The 25788-nt window shown below is 40.6% G+C and overlaps 1 long non-coding RNA gene across 1 annotated transcript; it reads right to left on the bottom strand.

The window, feature by feature from the left end:
• Positions 1 to 270: 270 nt before the first annotated feature.
• On the bottom strand, positions 271 to 25698 carry LOC110743795. Its single transcript, XR_002523392.2, has 2 exons — positions 24853 to 25698; positions 271 to 570 (listed from the first exon to the last, which is right to left on the bottom strand). It is a non-coding gene; the product is annotated as an uncharacterized LOC110743795 (long non-coding RNA).
• Between the last annotated feature and the right edge of the window lie 90 nt (positions 25699 to 25788).

Below are 25788 nucleotides of genomic sequence, written 5' to 3'. Positions count from 1 at the left end.
TATCTGATGAACTGGGGCCTGTAGGTGCTAATGTCCTATAGCAGTTGCCTTGTTCCAAAGGCTGTATTAATTTGCTAGGGTTCCCATGACAAAGTACCATATCCTGGGTGGCTCAAACACAGATATTAATTTTCTTACAGTACTAGAGTCTAGAAGTCCAAGATCAAGGTTTCAGCAGGGTTGATTTCTTCTGAAGCCTCTCTCCTTGGCTTGTAGAGGGCTGTCTTTTCCCTTTGTCTTCACATAGTCTCCACTCTGTGTGCATCTATGTCCTAATCTCCTTTTTTTTTTTTTTATAAGGACATGAGTTATATTTGGTTAGGGCCCATCCATATGACCTCAGTTTTATTTTCACTACCTCTGTAAAGCCTTATCTCCAAATACAGTCACTTTCTGAGGCATTGAGATCTAAGACTTCAACATGTGAATTTAGGGGGATACAATTAAGTCCATAACACGGCCTCATCTTTTCTCACAATGAATTGTTTCTGGAACCTCTTACCTGTTGATCCGTTCTCCAGTTTCCCTCTCCTTCAATTCTGCTTCCACATAGTAGCCAAAGTACATTTTCTGAAAAGGAAAGTTGGTCCTGTCACTCTGCTTCTTTAAATCAGCCAGTGGCTGCCTATTTTTTTCAGGATATAGTTTTAAGATTCCCAGCACTTAGCATAGTATCTGACACAAAAGATATACTGAATAAAGGCCTAATGAGCAAATGAGTAAATAAATGAATGAACGCATTATGGAAATTAAAGGAGATTGCAATCTTGGAGATCAACCAAAGAAGTAGGTAATTCAAAAAGTCATTTCTGTTTGGCTTAAAAATGCATATTTGTGATTTTTTTCAGGAGATTGACTTTCCTATCTATGTTTGAATAAGGTTATTTAAATGAATTCACATTCCCTGAAACATAGCTGGCAATATTCGTGCCTGAATTTCACCAGGTCCTCAGCAACCCTGATGCATCCATACCTAACTTATTGTCTATGGGTGAGAAATGGAGTCAATCGAGTAGGTTTTATGTTCACAGCTACCACTGAGCTGATCTATGGAGGCAGGGGTCTGCCATCTTCCAACGTCTTTATAACAAGGGATAGCAAACACAATAATGATGATTCCGTTAGCTTTTGCCTCTGTCTGCTCCACCCTCTCAGTGTCATTTTCAGTCCTCATCCTCGGGCAATGGCCCTGCTCCAACTCCCATACTCCAATATGCCAGAGCCTTGAGAACGCAGGATTAAGAACATAGGAAGATGAATCCAAACACATTATAAAGAGTGAGTTAATGTTGTTTTGATATTAACACTCTACCTTGAGTACTCCACAGAGTGGGTAGTCTGCAAGTAGATAGCTGAGAGTAACTAACCCTGAAAATTTCATTCTCTTCCTGTATTAATATTTATCAAGGCAGGAACTCAAATCAAGGGTAGAAAATATAATTTAAAAAATCAAATTTGTTAATATGGAATGACAGCTGGAGTTCTAACAGTTTAACCAATAAAACAAATTTGGTTTATATGATAATCACTGCCAGCATAAATGGTCTTGTTAATTGCTTTTATTTGTTAGTGAGCAGTTTCCAAATTCACAAATATTTGTTCTTAATATTAACCAAGACCTTTGGGAAATTTTCAATAAAGTTTGGAAAGATATTGCAATAAAAAACTCCATTACTTCTGCAAATTCATCTCATTTTCTTTTCTATGGAATATTTCTACAACTGCTCAGTTTCTCTGTTTGGATATTTCTTCAGTGCTTTAAGGTTGGTCTACAAGAAACTATGATTCAATTCAAACATGGTATGTTTTATAGAATTCATACAGAATATAAGTGGGTCTTCTCAGAAATACCATTTTCCTCATTTTCTTTTTTGTATGAAAAATTCTATTTTTAAAAGTGTATCATTTTCTTTCTTCCAAATGCCTTATATCATTTTATTCAATTTCATGAAGTAAATTGCTATCATTATCCTTACTGCTATATAAAGAAATTAAGAAAGAGTTTAAGTAGTTTTACAAAGATCATATAGAAATTCAAATGACTTGCTTATTAAAGCATCATTTATTCAAGGAGCAGTATCTCATGATTTTTAAATTAACAAATCCCATGATATTTAATGTAGATGATTCATACTATAACCACAGAGTAACAACTCTGTGCTGTTTGTTCTATTCCATCTCCATCTTAGTAATCAAAATGCACTTATGCACCCAGCTCTTGACCTTCTATAGCAGAAACTGAACCAAAGGAAAGCTGTAGACCCTTCTTTTGGGAGGAGTTCCAAACTGTGAGTGGGAATTTGTTTTCCATTACTGACCCCAACTGCTGCCTAACTCTATTTCTCCACCCTCACCCTTCTCCTCTACTAAATACCGCCAGGCATAATAAACAAGTAGGCACCAGCCCCATATATTTCAAATACTCAGCATATCCCTATCCTGCCTTTATTCCAAAGACAGTACAGGAATCTGCTAACTTATTTCATAACTAAAAACAAATCTTTTTTGTTTGTTTTTGAAACAGAGTTTTGCTCTTGTCACCCAGGCTGGAGTGCAATGGTGAGATCTTGGCTCACTGTAACCTCCGCCTCCCAGATTCAAGTGATTCTCCTGCCTCAGCCTCCCAAGTAGCTGGAATTACAGGCACACGCCACATGCTCGGCTAATTTTTTTTGTATTTTTAGTAGAGACAGGGTTTTACCATGTTGGCCAGGCTGGTGTCGAACTCCTGACCTTAGGTAATCCACCCTCCTAGGCCTCCCAAAGTGCTGGGATTACAGGTGTGAGCCACTGCGCCCAGCCTTAAAAACAAATCTTAAAATGCAATGACCCTGGAAGGAGTTGGCTTTTAAGGTAGGATATTTTGGCTATTGGCATAAGAAAAAAAAAAAAAAGTTGGTTCCACTTAGTGACATTTTAAGAGCCAAGTAATTTTTTTTTTTAAGATAGTAGCAGGGTAAACCAGAAAGATCAGTAGATGTAAAGGCAAAAGACCTGGATTCTACTTCCTCTTAACCTCTCTATACCTCAGTTTCTCTTCTGCAAAATGATGGCATTGAACTAGCTGGTCTCTAAGGATTCTTTTAGCTTTAGCTTTCTATATTTTACACTTATGCTAAGAACACAGTAGATGTTCATTATAATAATGAAAAATTGGAAATCACTTCAATGTTCATCAAAATGGGATTGGTTAAACCAATTATGGTGTGAATGCACACACACACAACACACACATATAAATTCTATGGAGCCATTTAAGTGATGTGGTTTTATACTTACTGATAGGGAAAGATGTCATGACATACTGTTGATTTTTTTTAAGTAGGCTGTAAATAATTTCTTTTTTTTTTTTTTTTTTTTTTTGAGTTTCTATTTGATTAAGAAATGAGACATTTCATATCAGGAAAGATACTCCAAAAAAATCTAAGTGATTTCTAGATGGTGGGATTCAGAGTAATTCTTACTTCCTTCTCTATTTTTCTAAGAGGTTTAGGTCTTTTATAAGCATAGAATATTTCATAATAAAGAATAAAGTTGTTTTCAATGTGGGGGAAAATATAGTAAAATATAAATGGCAGATATGGGATCCTTATCTGTGAACAAGCCTTGATAGAGAGGATGGTGAGGGCAAGAACAAAACAGCAGTGAACTAAAGGAAGACAAGGTCTGAATATTCTCATCAATAACTCAGATAATGAAATAACTGTGCCACAAAGATTTTAAAAAAAACTATTCTTTTTATACACAACCGGCTCAGCTGACCTGTTTTGCTCATTCAGGCATCCCATCATTAGTGTGGAAGAAGGAGTTGCCTGACCCATGCTCAGTCCCTTACCAGTCCATCCCATGAGCAATGGGAAGACCTGTCAAGCCATCACACTGGCCACTGGACGCAACCTGAGGCTGTGGAAAGAAACAATCCTTACTTCGTTTTGTGCTGCTATAACAGAATACCATGGATTGGGTAATTTACAATAAACAGGATTTATTTGGCACATGCTTCTGGAGGCTGGGAAGTCCAAGTTATTATGGCAGCAGAAGGTACGAAGGCCTTCCTGCTGCATCATCTCATGGTGGAAAGGTGGAAGGGCAAGAGAGCAAACAAGCGTGAGGGCAAAAGGGGCTGATCTTATCAAATCCACTCTCCTGATAATGAATGCCCTCCTAAGATAATAACATGAATGCGTTTATGGGGGCAGAGTCCTCATGACCTAATAACTCCCTCAAGATCCCACCTGTCTGGATGGATTGTTTGAGCTCAGGAATGCGAAACCAGCCTTGGGAACATGGCAAAACCTAGTCTCTACAAAAAATTTTAAAATTAGCTGGGCATGGTGGTACATGCCTGTAGTCCCAGCTACTCAGGAGGCTAGGGTGGGAGGATCACCTGAGCCTGGGAGGCTGAGGCTGCAGCGAGCCAAGATCACACCACTGCACTCCCGCCTGGGCAACAGAATAAGACTCTGTCTCGAAAAAAAAAGAAAAGAAAAAAATTCCACCTGTCAACACTGTTGCATTGGGGATTAAATCTCCAAGACATGAACTTTGGGGAACACATTCAAACCATAGCAAATCGTAACCATTTTATGACAGGATTGATCTTATAACTTTGTTTTCTTTACTACCGTGCTTTAATTATTTGAGTTTCCTAAGGTTGCCTAATTAACCTTGATAACTATGTTACTCAAATAAACATGAAAAAATGCAGAACAAATTATAATAAGAGTTAAATATCACATAGGAATTCATACAAGGTAAGTCAGCAAAAAAGAAGAATATGGTTTTTTTTTTCTTTTCTTTTCTTGAGAGACATAGTCTTGTTATGTTATCCAGGCTGGTTCCAAACTCTTGAGCTCAAGGAATCCTCCCATCTCTACCTCCCAAGCAGCTAGGACTACAGGTGTGAGGCACTGCACATGGCTGAGAATAAACTTCTTACATGCAAAATGGTGGCCAAGGTGCAGTGGCTCACACCTGTAATCCCAGCACTTCGAGAAGCCAAGGCGGTAGATCACTTGAGGTCAGGAGTTCAAGACCAGCCTGGCCAACATGGTGAAACCCTGTCTCTACTACAAATACAAAAATTAGCCATATGTGGTGGTGTGTGCCTATAATCCTGGCTGAGGTGGGAGAATCACTTGAACCCAGGATACAGAGGTTGCAGTGAGCCAAGATCGTGCCACTGCACTCCAGCCGGGGAGAAGGAGTGAGACTCTATCTCAAAAAAAAAAGAAAAATGGTGAATAACAGTTTTGAAGTTGAAAATTGGTAGAAAAAAAATATTGTGGGAGATCATAAATACAGGTCACCACCGTGGTTGTTATCAGTCAAAAAGCGTGCGGCTTAGTTGGAACACCCAACAGGGGAATCTCCGTGTGGGATGGGCGATCTGTGTGTCCAAACGGGGTCTAAACTTCTCTACTTGAGGGATCTTTTTGTTGCTGACTTAAGTGATTGTTAGTAGTATATTATTTGCTTTTTGCCATTTGTATCATACCTTTCATACTCAAATTCCTTGACTCAATTTGGGGATCAATGATATAGAGGTTAACTAAGGAGTTAGAGAAGGCATAGAGAAGCTATGAAAATAGAGAATAGAGAAGCTATGCTCACAAGGAAGAGAATTTCTAAGGTTTAGACCCAGAGCAGTTCAGGAATTCAACTGGTCTCTGCCTACTGGAAGTGCTGGAGGCATGCAAGGACCATGACCAGAAACTCTAAGCAGAGCCACAACAAGTCAAGAACGGCATGTACATAATTTACAGTTTATCTCTCACTAATTCATTATTTATTTTACTTGTTATATTCTGCTTACTGAAAGGATCTTTGAAGGGGTTCTTGTGATTTATATACCAGAACAAAGTTCTGTATCAGTCTTCTCTTCCCAACTAAATTGTATAACGCTTGATACTTTAAAAAGTTTCTCTTCTATTGCCCAAGATCCCTAGAATGATACTAAACACCGATCGATAGATAGGGCATACGCAAAAATAATGCTGAAGATTTTAATAAACATAAGTACACAGCATAAGTACATAGTTTCTACTAGTTGTTTTAATGAATAAAGCTGTGTTACAGATTCTAGCTCATCTCCTGGATCCCATATAAGACATGGTGACTATATGTTCCAGTTTGCCCAAAACAGGTTTGCACTTGTTGTCCTGGCATAATCGTTAATAGTGCTCCCTTGCACTCTCAGAAATGTACTGGTTTGGACAATAAATTATACAAAGACCTTATTGATCAACTGCCCCCCAGGGGCTTCCCAGTAAATTCCAATGTACAAAAAGTAATTTTTTTTTTTTTTTTTGAGACAGAGTCTTGCTGTGTCACCCAGGCTGGAGTGCAGTGGCCGGATCTCAGCTCATTGCAACTCTGCCTCCCAGGTTCACGCCATTCTCCTGCCTCAGCCTCCCAAGTAGCTGGGACTACAGGTGCCCGCCACCATGCCCGGCTAATTTTTTTTGTATTTTAGTAGAGATGGGGACAAAAAGTAATTTTGCTTTAACAGTGAAGGAAAGCTTTATGGCAACAGACAACCACAAAGTTCAAAGTTAAAATTACATTATTAACTACTTGCTATTTCCTATGTAAGATGGTTTATCTCTATATAAATGTAAGCCAACTCTGCCCTCTACTGTCTTATGACAGTATTATGACACTGTTTCAGCTTCATTCATTGAAGCTGATTGTGTTAGTTGTGCTCACTACATTAGAATGTGGATTCTCAACTTTGCCTACTGCTATATTAGCTTTTAAAAATCCCCACTGTCTGTGCTGCATCCTACACCAGTAAATCAGAATCTCTTAGGATGAGACACAATCATGAATTTTTTTAAGCTCCCCAGTTGATTTCAATGTGCAACTAAGGTTAAGAACTGTTGCTTAGAACATCAGATTGAATAGTATCTTGTGGTTCACTTAGTTATTTGATTTCACAGTCCAGATTAGACTATACTCCTAATTATGTCTGGGAAATCCTTGGAGATTGGAAGAAAAAGATGAGTATATCAGAACAAATCTCAGCCAGGCATGGTGGCTCGTCCCTGCAATCCCAGCACTTTGGGAGGCCAAGGCAGGCAGATCACTTAAAGTCAGGAGTTTGAGACCAGCCTGGCCAACAGGGTGAAACCCCATCTCTACTAAAAATACAAAAATTAGCCGGGTGTGGATGTCTGTCATCCCAGCTACTCATGAGGCTGAAGCAGGAGAATCACTTGAACCTGGGAGGCGGAGGTTGCAGTGAACTGATATTGCGCCACTACACTCCAGCCTGGGTGACACAGTGAGACTCCATCTCAAAACAAAACAAAACAAAAACAAACAAAACTACAGCATTTTAAAAAGCCATTCTACTTGGGTTCGGTGGCTCACGTCTGTAATCCCAGCACTTTGGGAGGCTGAGGCAGGTGGATCGTCTCAGGTCAGGAGTTTGAGACCAGCCTGGCCAACATGGTGAAACCCTGTCTCTACTAAAAGTACCAAAAAAAAAAAAAAAAAAAAAAAAAAAAAAAAAACCAGCCAGGTGTGGTGGCATGCGCCTGTGGTCCCAGCTACTTGGGATGCTGAGGCAGGAGAATCGCTTGAACCCAGGAGGTGGCGGTTACAGTGAGCCAAGATCGAAAGCCACTGCACTCCAGCCTGGGCGACAGAGCTAGACTCTGTCTCAAAAAGCCATTCTAAGGGATGTTGTTTTACTTGTGTATAAAAATATTTTTTACTTACAGTGATGATAGGGACAGTACCTACTAAAAAAGCTCAGCCCTAATTCTCTGTTGATGGAATTATCTGCTGATGAAGCTCCAGAATAGCCAAGAAAGTTGGACGAGAAGACAGGGGCAAATGAGGTAGAGACTATTGCATTAAACAACTGCTTCCTTTTTCTTTAATGTTCAGAGACTTGTTAATGGAGTTTATTATATGGAAAAGCACTGATGTGAAAGCTCAGGGAATCTGCTGGAGTGGAAGTTGCACTAATTAGAACATTAACTAAATTAAATCACTGTGGAAGAGTGAATCCCGAAGGGAATGAGACAGAAAGGAGAAAGATACAGAAAAATCATTAATGGTCCATGAGACAGAGGAAGGAAGAGAGATAGCTTTTGCAGAAAACTGACCAAGAAGCAGGTTTTTAATAGTAATCCAGAAGTTTACTTCTCATTCCCTTTTTCTAAAGTGTATCAGGAAAAGCTAATGGATCTAGCACCTGAAATTGGCGCTGTTAGAAGAAGTTTTATTCCTCTTAAAACAAACACTTATCTAAAACCGTGGGATTGGCCAGAAGTGTTTGCATGAGAAAGAAGGGTTCATTTAAGAATTTCGATAGTGGGAATCTGGATAAAAACCTCCTGTGAAAACAGCAGAGGCCTCCAAAAGAAGGCATGAAGAGGAAGATGTATGTGGCAGATGGTGAGGTCTTTGTATATCATGTGTGTGATCTCATTATTTTGTTCTTCAATTAAGCTGAAGGCAAGAATGGTAGCAAAGTGGGGACAAGGTAGAGGTTTGGAAGTAGCATCAGGAACTATCCTGAATGATTCTATGACTGGTTCTGTTGTCTATGAAACAACTACTGATACTTTAAAAAATTCCTTTCAAGTAATGAGTTGGGACAAAGTAAAAACATTTCTGTAGATGTAGTGATTCATAAGAATAGTTCTTACTCTTTCTGGGGTAACAAACTGCTGTACGTAATGAAAGTTATGCACCCTCTCTACAGAGAAAAATAGACATTTATGCATAAATACTTAATTTTATATATAGATCCATCCTGGTTTAAGAACCCTTGATTTATAAAACAATCTTCTGTAGGTAGATTTATGATTAAGATTATTATTATAAAAGATTTAGTAAGAGTTTATATATGCAAACCTTTGAATTGAGCATTCCATAAACTAAACAGTAAAAAGTGCCTGTCTTCCCATCTTCTAGCTACCTATAATGCAACACATAATATTTGTATAGCCATATAAAGGACACACATGTGTTACATAAAAAAAAAAAAAAGCATGCGTCTTAATAGGAAAGGATAAGAACATCTGGAGTAATGGTAAGCAATGGCAGGGTTATTTAAGGGCAACCCACAACCTCTTTTCAATATAGTCAGGAAATGTTAGAAAAATTATTGAATGCCCCCATGTGCAAGGCAGAGATCGGAGATGAGGACCATATGGTCTTTGTCCTCAGGCTGCATTCACTCTAGTGGGGTGGAGATAGGAGAAACAAAGGATTCTAATATAAGGCAGCATTTGGTAAATGCCATATAAAAATCACAAAGAAAATATCTGGGGAGAGGGTTCAGACAGTAAGATCACATTTAACAGGAAATGAAAAATGAAGGCCGGGCATGGTGGCTCATGCCTGTAATCCCAGCACTTTGGGAGGCTGAGGCAGAAGGATTGCTTGAGTCCAGGAGTTTGAGGCAACATATTGAAACCCTGTTTCTACAAAAAAATTATAATATTAGCCAGGCATGGTGGTGCATGCCTGTAGTCCCAGTTACTCAGGGGGCTGAGGTGGGAGGATAACTTAAGCCTGGAAGGTTGAGGCTGCAGTGAGCCATGCTTATGCTACTGCATTGCAGCCTGAGTAACTGTCTCAACAAAAAGAGACCCTGTCTCAAAAAACAAGCAAAAATGACCCTCACACCTTCTTTTTCCCTCTTTCGTGTGTAAATTACTTCTTGTTTTTTGATAGGAAAATGTCATATGGCCACTCCAAATAGAAGGACCAGGTGACCCATTATTTTTTATGCCTGTAGATTAGTTTATATATATGGAAAGTATAGAAATTAAGACAGAAGAGGTGAACCACAGCCATATTGTGGCTGGTTTTAACAGTCAGGGAGAGGAGCCTGTGCCTAATTCAATTGACAATGGTAATTCGTTGATGGCTTTTAAGCAAGGCACAGATAGGATCAGAACTGTGCTTTAGGAAAATTAAGCTAGCAGCAGTATGTAGGATGGCTGCAGTGAAGAGAGACAGGAGACAGGCTATTACAGTCCTCAAGGGGAGGAGTAATTGGGGCCTGAACGATGGTGCCTGGGAAAGTGGAAAGCATGAGGACGTCAGGCTGGGCAATCTGTAGGCCACTGAAGGTTTTTAAACTGGGGAGTGCACTGGGGGCTTTAGAAAACTCTCGAAAAAACCAAACAAACAGGCCAGGTGCAGTGGCTTATCATGTCTGTAATCCCAGCATTTTGGGAGGCTAAGCCAGGAGGACTGTTTAAGCCCAGGAGTTTGAGGCTGCAGTGAGCTATGATGACACCACTGAACTCCAGCCTGGGTGATAGAGCAAGAGACCCTGTCTCTAAAAACAAACAAACAAAAATCAAGCAAGCAAAAATTTTTCTTCAGTGTTTTAGAGATATCCTTTTCTAACCTAAATTTCTGCCTGAATAGAAAGGGCCCCAGCTACATGAAAGAGATTAAGTCCATTTTAATCTTTTGATAAGTAACTATTGAATCCTTTATCAGATCTTGTCCTATCTGTATTTTCTTCCTCCCTTGCTGTAGTAAACTTCTGGCATAGAATTCAGAGGAAAAAGTTACTGTGAGCAATTTGAAAAATCAGAATTTGTTCTAAGCAAATAAAGGTCTATTTATAGTCCAAAACATAACATAAATTCCTTATCATATATATTTTTAAAAATCCTTCCTTGGCCAAGAGTAGTGGCTCACTCTTGTAATCCCAGCACTTTGGAAGGCTGAGGCAGGAGGATCACTTGAACCCAGTTATTTAAGACCAGCCTGAGCAACATAGCAAGACTCTGTCTCTAAAAAAATTTTTTTTAATTAGTTGGGCATGGTGGCACACACCTGTACTCCCAGCTACATGGGAGGCTGAGGTTGGGAGATCGCTGGAGCCCAGGAGGTTGAGACTGCAGTAAGCCTTGATGGTGCCACTGCACTCCAGCCTGGGCAACAGAGCAAGACCCAGTCTCAGGAAAAGGAAAAAAAACTCTTTCTTTTCTTTTTTTTTTTTTTTTGAAACAGTCTCACTCTACAATAGCCCAGGCTGGAGTGCAGTGGGCTGGCGATCTCGACTCACTGCAAGCTCCGCCTCCTGAGTTCTGCCATTCTCCTGCCTCAGCCTCCTGTGCTGGGACTACAAGCGCCCTCCCTACGCCAGGCTAATTTTTGTATTTTTAGTAGAGACAGGGTTTCACCATGTTGCCGGGATGAGTCTTGATCATGAACCTTGTGATCGCCCGCCTCGGCCTCCCAAAGTGCTGGGGTCCTAGGTGTGAGCCACGCTCCAAACCAAAAATTTTTTTTTTTTTTTTTTTTGAGACAGGTCTGCTGTGTCTCCCAGGCTGGAGTGCAGTGGTGTGATCTCGGCTCACTGCAAGCTCCGCCTCCCGGGTTCACGCCATTCTCCCGCCTCAGCCTCCCAAGTAGCTGGGACTACAGGCGCCCGCCACCACGCCCTGCTAGTTTTTTGTATTTTTAGTAGAGACGGGGTTTCACCATGTTAGCCAGGATAGTCTCGATCTCCTGACCTCGTGATCCACCCGCCTCGGCCTCCCAAAGTGCTGGGATTACAGGCCTGAGCCACCGCGCCCGGCCAAAAATTATTTCTTAATAGTGGCTATTCCTTGAACTTTCATCCCATTTTTCTCTTCTTTTACTGCCAAATTTCTCACAAAATCGGCCTTCACTCATTATCTACCTTGACTTGCCACCTATTCATCCCTCACCCTTAAAACATGGAGCACATCCATCTATATAACCACAATAAAATCATACCCTCTAAAGTCCACAGTGTCATCCTCACCACCAAAAACTATTAATTTTCTCAGTTTTCATCTTCCTTGACCTCCTTTCGGCATTTGGCCCTGTAGACCAACCTCTCCAGCTTGAAATGTTCTTTTCCTTTCGCCGTCTTGACATATACCACACTGTCTTTTTACTTCCACCTCTGGGATCTCCTGCTATCTTTCCAACCTATATTCCTATCTACTCTACCAATAAAATTGCAACCCAAGTGATAATCTTGGGCTGTCTGCTATTTATGATCTTGAAGGAAAACACTTTTTCATTCAATTATTCAATGCTCCACAGAATTCCTAAATCCACATCTCTAGCCATGATCTCCTGTCTCAGCTTCAACTTAATATTTCCTACTGGATATTTCCAAATGGATGTCTGAAACTCATCATGTCTGGAGCAAAGCTTACCTTTTCCTTCAAAGTTAAGTCCTCCCTTCTCTCAACTTCCCCACATACATCAATGATACCATCATTTTCTCAGTGACTCAGGTTTGAAATCTTGAGTCATTCTTGACTGTTCCCTCTCCTTGCATAGTTGGCCAGTTACCAAACTCTTATCAATCCTGCCTTTGCAAATTCTCTCAAGTCTTTCTTCCTATCCCTTTCCCACTGCCACGACTGTAGCTCAGACTCATCATTTATCTCCTATGCATTTCCAATAGTTTTGAAACTAGTTCTTCTCCTTTGTCTTCCTTTTCCTTTTAATACATTGAACAGTTTCATTGGGAATATTACTCTTTCAAAAATAGTTTGTTGCATGTATCATTTCCTTACTAAAAACTCTTCGGTTAGATTCCTATGATCTATAGGATGAAAGTTACATATCTTAACCTGGCATTTAATATCCTCCACTATCTGTTTCTTACTTCTTTTCATTCTTTAAAAAATTTTTTTTGAGATGGGAACTTGCTCTGTCACCCAGGCTGGAGTGCAATAGCGTGATCTCAGCTTACTGCAGCCTCAACCTCTTGGGGTCAAGTGATCCTCCCACCTCAGCCTCCCAAGTTGCTGGGACTACAGGCATGCACCACCACAACCAGCTAATACTTATTTCTATTCTTACCTTACACAAATTCTCTTCTCCAGTTAATTTTCCAGTTGCTCCCAAATATGACATACCCTTAGAGCTGACACTTGCACATTCCAGAGGACCCTATTCACAGAGAATATAATGTGAACAGTGTCCCCTAGAGTAGTGCGGTGACTGTACTTTATTCCCATGTTCACTTTGGTGCCTTTGTTCCTTTTTTTTTTTTTTTTTTGAGATGGAGTCTCACTCTGTTGCCCAGACTGAAGAGCAGTGGCAAGATCTCAGCTCACTGTGACCTCCACCTCTCAGGTTCAAGCGATTCTCCTGCCTCAGCCTCCTGAGTAGCTAGCTAATTTTTGTGTTTATTTTGTTTTTCATTTTTTGGTAGAGACAGGGTTTCACTATGTTGGCTAGGCTGGTCTCAAACTCCTCACCTCAGGTGATCTGCCCACCTCAGCCTCCCAAAGTGCTGAGATTACAGGCATGAGCCACCAGGCCTGGCTGCTGTCTTTGGTCTTGGTCTTTTCCCTGTAGATTACTTGCCCCTCACCTCCACCCTAACTCTTCCTTCAAGGCCCAACTCAAGTTCTACCAGCTCCATGAACTCGCCACCAACTGCCCCAGCCATTGATAATCACCCCCTCCTCTTGATTCCTAGATTAGTGGTCTGTACAAATGGTGACCATATAATTTATCATCCAGATTATAATGTTTGCTAGTTGAAAGGGTCACAATTACTCTGAAACCACAGGTGTGAAGTGGGACTGTCCAGGACAAGCTGGGCCATATGGTCAACCTACTTATATATTACCCATTTGGCACTTGGTATGTGTTATCTGGTAGTTTTTGTTTGTTAAAATATATGTATGTATTTAAATGCATATATCTAATCTCCTCAAGATAGTAAGTCATCTGAGTATAAATTATGTATTCTCTCTGTGTGTTCTCCTGGTGCCTGGCCAGCATCTTACACATAATATACACTAAAAATTGTTTGTTCATCATGATGATGCCTTTACTCTGTTATTTAGGAATGAAACATGGGTTAGGAGTAAACTTTCAAAATCAGAAAATTCACTACCCAATTTTCCTTCTGGCAAAAAGACAAAAACCTCTATGTCCCCAGAAACAGATAGTGAAATCAAAAAATGTCCTCAAGATTTTGCTGAGGACTGGGTTGAGGCCTCTGGTTCAAGGCTCTGCCCTGTTGCCTTGTTGCTGAATAATGTGATTCGTCTATATCTTGACGCATCCTCTTCGCATTGCTTTGTCACACAGCAGAAAGATGACAGCCCCAACCGGAGGACTTACAGAAATCAAATCAAAATAAAATTACATCCAAGAAAATGCTGTGGTGGCTAACTCACCTGAAACCAAATATTTGGAAGTTTTGACTTGCTTGACTTATTTTGCTTAATTAACAGCTGGCCCCAGTTCAGCATTATCCCTGCTCAACTGCCAGCAACTAAAGAAAGAGAAGGAAGAAGATCTAAAAACCAAAAAAAAAAGACAGTGATCATGAGAGCGAATGCTCTGAAAATGAACTAGAACACAAACTGAAAAATGAAAGACATGTGGGTAAGAGATAATTAGGACAGAATCATCTCTCAGGAGTAAATACTTAACAAAATAATACAACAAAAGAGTAGCAGGTCAGAATCACATGGGGGTATGAGTTGATGTTGAAAAGCCCCAGAAAGCAACACCATTTTGCTTAAACTACTGACAGTTTGGGCCTTCCTAAAATTCCTCCTACCAAACAGGTGACGACTAGCAGCATTCATTGATTTGCACGTGGATGATATAAGGAAGGATGTTTCCCTTTGACTACTCCTCAAAAATTTGGTTCTTGGAGAGATTTCACCTCTAAATATTTGGTCTAGCATTTTTGCTTGTATCTGCAAGAGTCTCTGAGCCCCTCATAACATCGGTAGTCTTAATACACACAATAATCTGTCTAGAGATTCTCTAAATATTCTTGAGTTTGATAAAGAGTTTCTTAGAACCTGGGCAATGTGACGAGACCCCGTCTCTACTAAAAACAACAACAACAACAAAAATTAGCCAGGCAAAGTGGTGCACTCCTGTAATTCCAGCTACTCAGGAGGCTGAGGCTGGAGAATGGCTTGAACCCAGGAAGCAGAAGTTGCAGTGTGCCGAGATCACGCCACTGCACTCCAGTTTGGGCAACAGTGAGAGAACATCACACACAAACACATACACACACATACACACACACACACACACAGCTCCTTAGAAAAGATAAAAGATGGCTAGGCGCGGTGGCTCACACCTGTAATCCTAGCACTTTGGGAGGCCGAGGCAGGTGGATCACCTGAGGTCAGGAGTTCGAGACCAGCCTGGCCAACATGGCGAAACCCCGTCTCTACTAAAAATACAAAAATTAGCTGGGCATGGTGGCCCGTGCCTATAATTCCAGCTATTTGGGAGGCTGAGGCAGGAGAATCGCTTGAACCTGGAAGGCAGAGGTTGCAATGAGCTGAGATCGCACCACTGCACTCCAGCCTGGGCAAAAGAGTGAAACTCCATCTCAAAAAAGAAAATATAAAAGATGACTCTTAACACTTTCTTCTACTTATGATCCTTTAATACCTGGACCTCTCTGGAATTATTGAATATATTGACCTCTTGTAGTTTCCTAGTTCTTCCTTTGGTTCTTTTTAACTTGAATGAAGTCATCACCTGCCTTAGAAGACTGAAGTCAGGAATAGGCAACTTTAATAGTAGATGTACCACGAAAGTGTATTTTCTATGTCATTTGTCCTATCATTCCACTTCCTTTTCCCTTTATCTCTCATTCCCTTCTTTCTACTTGTGCTTTTCTTTCACCCTTTCCCTCTACTCCCAATCTTTCCTCGAGTATAGAGCCCTTGGTGGCAAGTGGGGTCAAACAGTGTTGATTTAAGCATTGATCTTAGATGTGGAGGAGTATGTTAAGTGACCTCTTTGGGATTCTCAGGGGATTCTCTGGGATTCTCAGGGGTTGCCATTAATTACCACCCCTTGATTACCACCCCTTGATTACTAGCCACTTATTCTTACATCTTTATTAGGGCCATTGGAATCATCTTCATCATCATAGCTAACATTTATGAAATACTTAATACGTATGTCACACCCTGTGTTATGTGGATTCTCTCCTTTAATTCTCACAACAACTCCATGAGGAAGGTGCATTCCCATTTTGCAAATGAGGGAAAGGGAACAGAGAAGTTATACCTTTCCCACAATGTTTCATCATGTCTAATAAGTGACAGAGCTGGACTGTGAGTCCACATTTGTATGTCTCCATACCACCACTTTGGTAGAAAATGTGATCCTGGTATATGGTAGGAAGAAATTGAGCAATTTAAAATCCATTACTCAACCTTCACAAGTGCTGGGCTGAGGCATAACTATGAAGCCAACATCCCCTGACTAAAGGGTCAAAACTTTATCCTCTTCATAAAAGGATGTGAGATTACTTAGATCTATGAACCTCCCCTATACACCACCCCTTTCAAACTTGTTTCTCAGCATTTCTGCATTTTTGCACATGTTGTTCCTTGTGTCGGGGGAACACCCTGCCCAACATTCCCTAATGTCTAAGCTTAAAGAGGCTGAGGATGGAGCGACACCTCTGGAAAATCATTGCTGAGACTGTGTCCCCTCCTCTCTCTGACCTCTCCCAGGCTGCCCTTTATCTGGGCCCCAGGAGCATGCAGAAGAGCAGTTATTACACTGTATTGTGATCACTGGTTTTTCTTGCCTTGCCCCCTGATTGTGAAAGGTGGGCATAAGGCACATACCCCAAACATTATATGAGTGAAATTGAATTCCTGAGCTTTAATATCATCATATTACTTCTTCCAGGTATATTTACATTTTGAGCACCATTCTTAATTTTGAAATGAAACGCTCTCTGATGTAGGCACCTTGCCCGTAGAAGAGTCACTACCTTCCTTCAGCCCAAGTCGACAAAAACCATTATGTATGTATGTATGTATGTATGTATGCATTTAGAGGCAAGGTCTCTGTTGTCCAGGCTGGAGTGCATCGGTACAATCAAAGCTCACTGCAGTCTCGACCTCCACGGCTCAAGTGATCCTCCCACCTCAGCCTCCCAAGTAGCTGGGGTTACAGGCACATGCCCCCACACCCACTGCCCAGCTAATTTTTGTATTTTTTGTAGGGACAGGGTCTTGCCATGTTGCCCAGGCTGGTCCTGAACTTCTGAGCTCAAGCAATCCTCCTGCCTTGGCCTCCCAAAGTGCTGGGATTACAGGCATGAGCCATCACACCTGGCTGGATCCAATTATTTATAAAAGAGATACATAAAGTAGTGTATAGAACCAATTGAAGGCTGGGTGTGATGGCTAACTCCTGTAATCCCAACACTTTGGGAGGCTGAGGCAGGTGGATCACCTGAGGTCAGGAGTTCAAGACCAGCCTGACCAACATGGTGAAACCACATCTCTACTAAATATAAAAAATTAGCTGGGTGTGGTGGCACATGCCTGTAATCCTAGCTACTTGGGAGGCTGAGGCAGGAGAATCGCTTGAACTTGGGAAGCAGAGGCTGCAGTGAGCCGAGATTCCACCATTGCACTCCAGCCTGGGCAACAAGAGTGAAACTCCATCTCAAAAAAATAATAATAATAAATTTTTTTTAAAAAAAAAAACAACTGAAGTCAGGAAGCTGTTGCTAAACTTCCAGGAATGAAATAGCAAACTGCTAAGTTTATAGGTCACTTCCTAGAGTGCAAGGAGGTGTTAAATTGGATGATATTAGGGCACGTCCTTCTCCTTGTTGAGTCATCCACGTCTTAGGCAGAATCTTCCCTCGGGTGGGCACAGAATGAAGACATGATTTAACAACTAAATTATTGGTAATTTATTGGGGAAAAAAGGCTATTATTTTCTAACCAAAACTCTCCTAATTTTTGTTTGTTTGTTTTCTTTCTCAAATTTCAAAACCATTGAAAGCAAAGACCTGGAGTGAACAGAGCAAAATCCAAATCAGACAAGTGGAATGGTAGCTGCCTTTGGCTATGGAATTTGGAGTAAGGTGGTGGGAAGGGTGTAACTGTGTGTTCAGCTTCTGAAATCAATCAAAAAATACTTACTGAGCACTTATGTGTCAGGTATAATGCTAAATTCTGGGAAACAAGCATGATTCTCAAGTTTGCAGTCAAGAGCTGACTGTGCATAGTATAATAGGGGAATTAATAAACTGTTATTGTAGGTACTTGGAAAGGGATACTAATATCCAGTATTTATGGAAGAGGTGATGTTTGAGCCATGTCTGAGAACCTGAATATGAATTCAACAAGGAGAGAAAGGGCTATTCTGGGCAGAAGGAGCAGCACACAAAAAGTTAGAAAGAAGACTTTGATGTGGTGAGGGCCATGAGGAACTGGTGAGGCTAGAAACAGGAAATGTGGGATGACAGCAGGAAGGGAGGTAGGGAGCAGCAGGACATGGGGCTACAGAAGTAGAGTGGGCCAACTTTTAAAAAGCTATGGGTGCTGTAGGAAGGAATTTGGTTTTTATCCTGAGGGCAATAGGGAATCATGGAGCTTTTAAAGCAGTGACATAATGAGATTTATGATAACTGTCACATTTTTGGCGCTGTCTACTGTAGTTGCTTAATAATATACCTCAGTTCTCTCAAACCTTGCTATGCACTTTCTCATTAGTTCTTTTTTTGAGACGGCGCCTCGCTCTCTCGCCCAGGCTGGAGCGATGACACGATGTTGGCTCACTGCTACTTACACCTCCCAGGTTCAAGTGATTCTCCTGCCTCAGCCTCCCAAGTAGCTGGGATTACAGGTGCATGCCACCAACGCCCAGCTAAATTTTTGTATTTTTAGTAGAGATGGGGTTTCACCATGTTGGCGAGGCTGGTCTCCATCTCTTGACCTCAAGTGATCTGCCAGCCTTGGCCTCTCAAAGCGTTGGGATTACAGGTGTGAGCCACCAAGCCCGGCCCTCTCATTAGTTCTCAAAGAAGATATTGTAAAGAGAAAAAAGTACAAAGAACTAGAAGAGTTGGGAATCTGTGATTAGGTAGAGCCCGAAGTAGCACTTACAAGGAAGGCTCCCTTTCTCTTTGTACCTTGAGGTAACTTTCCAAATCCACTTCCTGGAGGAGCCTGGCCTTTCTCCTTCTCCATCTCCCATGTTTCCCTCCCTAACACGACCCTTTTACCACAGCATCCTCTCCAACACAACATGCTCACTCGGTTTTTCTAGTTACACACAAATCGCCTTGTACAAATTTGTTAAAGTACACTGTCTCATATTATCCTCTTCAGCAGACACACATTCACATGTCGGTCAGTTTGAGTTATTGCAAGTCCTCTTCCTTAATTTATTATCCTCCCTTCTACCACCTAAGGCTTAAGGCCAGGGTTACTTTCCTTAAAACCCTTAAGTCATATGTAGAAACACATATATCGAAAACATTTGTGTATCATTTTATGAAGCAAGCCTGTGAGGTAGGTATATTTATTACTGTCATTATTTTACAGATGAGAAAATTGAAGACCAGCCAATAAGAAACTTGTTTAGGGTCCTTGAGTTATTAAGTTACAATGAGGACTGAAATCTAATATTTTAACTTTAAATCACCATGTTATTTTCCAAATACTCCTTGCAGCTTCTATGTACCCCTTCTCCATTCCAAGTCAAAACTACTCTTTTCAACACTACCCAAGATTTTTTATTTCTGTGGATTTTGTGCCTGGCTTACCTTGAAGTAAACCCGCCATCTGCTAGCCATTCTCCAGGACAAAACAGAAGTCTGTTGACTTCCCTTTCTTCACTTCCACAGTTTCTCTAAAATTCCAAACTCCTTCACCTCTCAGAGTCCATATGGGTGGAAGAGAATAAAAGTCTGCTCTAAGCCTTACTATATCCTTGAGGCACACATTGGGGGAAAAAACCCACAATAAAATATCTGAAACCCAGTTGCATTTTGATTATTAAATTCCTTTTGGCTAGTTGTGGTGGCTTATGTCTATAATCCCAGCATTGTGGGAGGCCAAGGCAGGAGGATTGCTTGAGCCCAGGAGTTCGAGACCAGCCTGGGCAACACAGTGAGACTCATCTCTATATACATACATACATAAAATATTTTAAAATCCACTCCAATCCATGCAAGATTTGAGAGATAATATTTCCCCAGAAGCTACAATTCAAGAGATTTCAACATATATGGTGAAAACTTTATATGGAAATAGTCTGTATTTGAAAAAAAGTGAGGAGAGTGAAAAAAACAGAATCAGAGGGAAATAATGGCTATTCCCTTGCTTTTAAGTGTCATATGTTTGAAAAAATGGACATGTTATTTGTAAATTTATGTTTAGTGACTAGCAATAAACTTGAAATACTAGAATATGTTATAAGCCTTAATCCTAGGTAGTCTTAAGAAAATGAATCTCTTTTAACTATCATCTTTTGAACCTGTATTCACATTGGTTTTTAAGATTTTTTATTTTTCATTTATTTTTTGAGACCAAAGTCTCACACTGTCGCCCAGGCTGGAGTGCAGTGGCGTGATCTCGGCTCACTGCAAGCTCAGCCGCCCAGGTTCACGCCATTCTCCTGCCTCAGCCTCCCGAGTAACGGGATTACAGGCGCCCACCACCACACCCGGTTAATTTTTTGTATTTTTATTAGAGATGCGGTTTCACTGTGTTAGTCAAGATGATCTTGATCTCCTGACCTCGTGATCCGCCCGCCTCGGCCTCCCAAAGTGCTGGGATTACAGGCATGAGCCACTGCGCCCGGCCGGTTTTTAAGATATTTTAAGTTATATTTCTTCCTCTTTGTTTTTCAGAGCTACTTCTTATTTGGGGGCTACTTTTTAAAATTGAGGTGTAATTCACAAAGGGCTGCATTTTTTGATAAGTCTTCTTATAAATATTGCTGAATGTTTTGCTCTAATCTTCTAAGCAGGGCCATTTTTTTTTGGAGTCACTTCTAAAGTCATGTGGTCATTAACTTTGGAGACTATTTTGGATATGAGTGCTGATACAAATTAATATCCAAGTAGACCTCATTGCATGTCACTCTATGAATGTTGACAACGGAAGCAATACGTTGCCCGTAGTACACTGACTTCTGGACTGAAAAGCTGAGGAAGAAATTCCCTTTTCTTTTTTGCATACATCAGAAAAACAACTACTCTGTCCAGTTCCCTGACTGACCTTAGCAGATGAAGTGAACAGATAGTGTTAATTCAGATTGAAGAAATTATATGAATCTTGGTGTGTGTGGATTTATAATCTACATGCAATATTCCCTAAATCAGATATTTACAGTTTCACATGTGTACACAGGCTCCTTCACACCCATTTCCATATCCATTGGTACTGAACTTTCTAAACTGGCATTGAAGTATTACAACAATTTTTTCTGCACCAATTTTATAAACTTAAGCAGTGTAATGCCTGTTTTTTTCCTAAGGCAAACCAAAGGTAATTTTCTCAAGTTTCTGCTGCCTTCTTTAGCAGAATTTGATGGAGGATCTTTTATACATTTGTAATAGATAAAAAATAAACCAGACTGCAAATCATTTTTGAAATCTTAAACCACGTACCAAGTTTTTTACTCAAATTGTGCAGGGTAAGTTTAAACTTAAATTGCATTCCATTAGCCAATATGAGTGTACTTCTGTAAGAATAGTTATGTTGAAATAAAGTTTTAAAAAGCAATAAATAAATAAATAAATGTGTTTGAAAGGCTTCAGTTTATCATCTGAATAGGGAAGTAGCCTGAAATTGAGCAGGAGAACCCTAAAGGGAAGAAAGTCTAACTCTCCCACTGAACTAAGAAGAAAATCTGACCCTGAACTTCTAGGAATGCTTTCATACCTGTCCGCAGCCAGGCTCACCTGTATTCACTGTGTTAACCCAGAAATGCTGCTAATTCATTCATACTAGGCAGGTGACATCAGGTGATGACAACCACAGACTCTTATTTCACACTTTCCCTGAAACAATGGAAAGAATGACCTATACCTTCACCAAGCAGACAAGCTTCTGCTCGGACATGAGCTTCCTCTACTCCATCTGTGAAACTGGTCTGAGGGCCGGGTGCAGTGGCTCACGCCTGTAATCCCAGCACTTTGGGAGGCCGAGGCGGGGTGGATCACAAGGTCAAGAGTTCAAGACCAGCCTGGCCAAGATGGTGAAACTCTGTCTCTACTAAAAATAAAAAATTAGCCGGGCATGGTGGCATGCGCCTGTAGTCCCAGCTATTCAGGAGGCAGAGGCGGGAGAATCCCTTGAACCTGGGAGGCGGAGGTTGTAGTGAGCCGAAATCATGCCACTGCACTCTAGCCTGGGCGATAGAGCGAGACTCCATCTCAAAAAGAAAGAAAAAAAGAAAAAAAAGAAATGGGTCTGAGGATACTACCATAAAGGCTGGGGCACTTTTTTGCTCCTTTCAACAAAAGATGAAAAGAATAGATATGATCAGCATTGTGTCATCCTTTCAGCCTCTTGGCTTAAGACATCATAAGGCAAAAGAAAAAATAGGAAGAAGGTGTTAAAAGGAGAGTCAAACTGCACTCCTTAGGGAAAACTTTCATCTTGCCACAGGGATGTAGTTTAGCACATGTAATTGAGCCAGCAATTAGGGCCATTTTAACATTTAGATTTTCTTTAATAAATTCCTTTTACAAGAGATGATCTCATATGTAAACTGCAACATGGTTTGTTTGATGTACATCATGGACATCACATATTTATTAAGGACCCATAGGGGCACCCATATTGCCCCAGAGAAAATTCTATTAGAAGATAAAATTGATTCTGCAAATGTTATATTATATAGTTACCTATAAGAGAAAAGATTTTTTTTTGTTTATTGTTTTTCTTATGTTACATCACTACTTGTTCATTTTATTTAGGTGCTAATCTTCTTCTGCTTTGTAGCCTCTATTTTCCTTTCTCCCGTCTGTCAACCTCAGATACTTTTATATTCCCATTACCACAATCACACTTTAATTTCTGGTCCTCTCTACCTCTTCCACTGAGTCTCACTTCCTGCCTGTCTCCTCTGAATGTCGCTAGATTTAAATGGAGAACTTCACTGGATAGACAGCCCTGAGCTCTTGAGCTTTTGTGACCATGAATATGATGACCTTTTTTTTTTTTAAATCTTGCTTATTTTAATGACACGTTGTAACTCTGGGAAGGTAAAAAAAATTTCATAAATATGTAGATTGTCTTTCACGCTTTAGAATATGAAATCAATTCATGCTAATGGGTGTAATCTTTGAGATCTATGACTGTAGTATAATTTTTCATTAATTTATTTTTGTCGTGTATAGTCTCAGTGATGAGGCAGAAAGCTACACATCTCCCCCTTGTGGTTCTTGCTAGCGTCTGCCTTTGGCATGTCCATTTTTTTCCCCCAGTTCCAGTAAGTCCCAATAAAATGCAGCTAAAATAATCTTCTTTTTTATTTATTTAGTTTTTAGGGACAGGGTCTCGCTGTGTTGCCCAGGCAGGGGTGCAGTGGCATGATCATAGCTCATCACAGCCTCAAACTCCTAGGCTCAAGAGATCTTCCCGTCTCAGCCTCCTGAATAGGTAGGACTGCAGGTGCACACCACCACACTGGGCTAATTTTTAAATTTTTTGAGGTCATCACTATGTTGCCCAAGCTGGTCTTGAACTCCTGGCTTCAAGCTATCCTCCTGCCTTGGCCTCCCAAAGTGTTGGGATTACAGGTGTGAGCCACCACACCCAGCCTAAAATAATTTTAAACCACAACTCTGACAACACTCTCCTGCTCAAACCTTCAGTGGCTCCTTACCACATGCAGAATAAAATCCAAACTCCTTGTGGTCCACCTGAAATTTCTATACAAAACAAAACAAAACTCTGCTTTTTGAAATTCTATGCATGTTTTAAGGCCCAAATTCCTCTTTCGTAATCCTCCACCAGGGCATAGTCTCACCATTTTGTATTCTAATACCCCAATCTGCCAGTAATTATTAGTATTTGTGCTCATTTTATCTCTCAGACAAAATCGTGAGTATCTGGGGAGTAAGAAAGGATTAAAAGTCAGTATTAGCCTTTAAAAACAGAGAAAGCATTTAAAAATGGACGAAGAGAGAGAATTGGGCCAGGTGCAGTGGCTCATGCCTATAATCCCAGCACTTCGGGAGGCTGAGGGGGGTGTATCACTTGAGACCAGGAGTTCGAGACCACCCTGGCCAACATGGTGAAACCCCATCTCTACTAAAACTACAAAAAATCAGCTGGTTGTGGTGGTGTGCCCCTGTAGTCCCAGGTACTCGGGAGGCTGAGGCATTAGAATCACTTGAACCCGGGAGGCAGTGAGCCGAGACTGCGCCAGTTCACTCCAGCCTAGGTGACAGAGTGAGACTCTGCCTTAAAAGAGAGAGAGAAAAAAAGAATAGACTAGCCCTGTCCAATAGGAATATGAGAGTTACATGTGTAATTTTTAATTTTCTAGTAGCCACATTTAAAAAAGCAAATGAAATTAATTTAATAATACATTTTTATTTAACCCAGTATGTCAAAAATTATTTCAGCATTATCATATAAATTTATTAATGAGATTTTTATATTTTTTACTACTAAATCTTCCAAATCTAGTGTGCAGAATGTACTTACAGCACAATCTCAGTTCAAACTTGCCGTATTTAAAGTGCTTCATAGTCATAAGTGGCTAGTGCTACTGTATTAGAAAGAAATTGAGCCAAGGATAGCAACAGAGTCTTAGTGCTGGCTGACTACTGAGTAGTTTTACCATAGACAAGACCTTTAACCACTCACTTCTGTGGTTTCCTTATCTGAAAAGAGGAGGCATATTTTTCTTACCAACCACATAGGGTTGTAATAGCATAAAATTAGAAACTGAAATGAGGACACTTTTGAAAGGTTGAAAATGTCATACAAATGGGAGGCATTATAATTATTCTAAGAATAAAGTAAACTCTGATGGCTGTAGTTCATGCAGTGTTTCTTAGCACACCTGTGATTTTTAGTAACTGTTGCAGGTACTTACCAGAAGTTGAAATACTAAAGATTACAATTTCAGTGCTTCTGTGGAAAAATAATTCCCATATTAGCAAGCCCAGTTAAACTAGTGTGCTTTGAAATGGTTATTAATCTCTTCTTTAAGGAATCTGGATCCCAGAGTCTCCCATGCTCCCCAATCTTTCTTCACTGACATGACAGCAATAAAGCAGGGCTGAGGGAGGATGTTGATGTTCCCATTGGAGTAGAGGAGTGTGATGAAGACACATTGTTCAGAAGCAAAGACAAACTTCGGAGATTCGTATGCAAGTTAATTAGATCGTTGCGAATAAATAAGATGCTTTCAACACAGAGAGAAAGGATGAGGCGGGGCGCCAATCACAAGCATTTTGAGATCCACAGGATTGGGAAATGAGGCAGGAACAACGGACCTGGTCATTTGTCTATTTAACTAGTCCTTGCCCGCCACTGAGGTGCTTCTGTGACACCTGAGAGAGATAGAAATACGGTCCCCGTTGCTATGTCCTCCAGAGGACTTCGGAATGGCCAATTATGACTAATATTTTAAGTGTTCTTTGAGGAGATTTTCTGCAGCACTCTGGGTGTCTCTTCCCAAACACTTCAGTTACTGTTTATTCACCTGCTGAGATCTATCTAGTCTCTTATTCATTCTCATTGCCTTAAGAAATGGTACAGAAAGGTATTTATTAACATTTCAGATTTGTATATGTGGTAGCGAGAAATAATTCCCTTTCTTGTGTCTTGTGATTTTCCTTTCTTATCAGCCTAAGCTCAGGAAGGTGTCTGTGAGAACTTCGCTCAGCCCAAGATCCACCTTCCCTTCCCGTCACATCTGTCAGTGCACACGATTTCTTCCTCTTTCTCGGAAGGAGTTCTGAAGCCCCACCCTTTGCCGACGCAAGGTGCCAAGGAGACTGTGCCCTGCCTTGACAACAGTTGCTAA

This window comes from Papio anubis, chromosome 7 (assembly GCF_008728515.1).
Source record: "Papio anubis isolate 15944 chromosome 7, Panubis1.0, whole genome shotgun sequence".
Taxonomy (NCBI): domain Eukaryota; kingdom Metazoa; phylum Chordata; class Mammalia; order Primates; family Cercopithecidae; genus Papio; species Papio anubis.
This window is presented reverse-complemented; position numbering and strand designations above follow the sequence as displayed.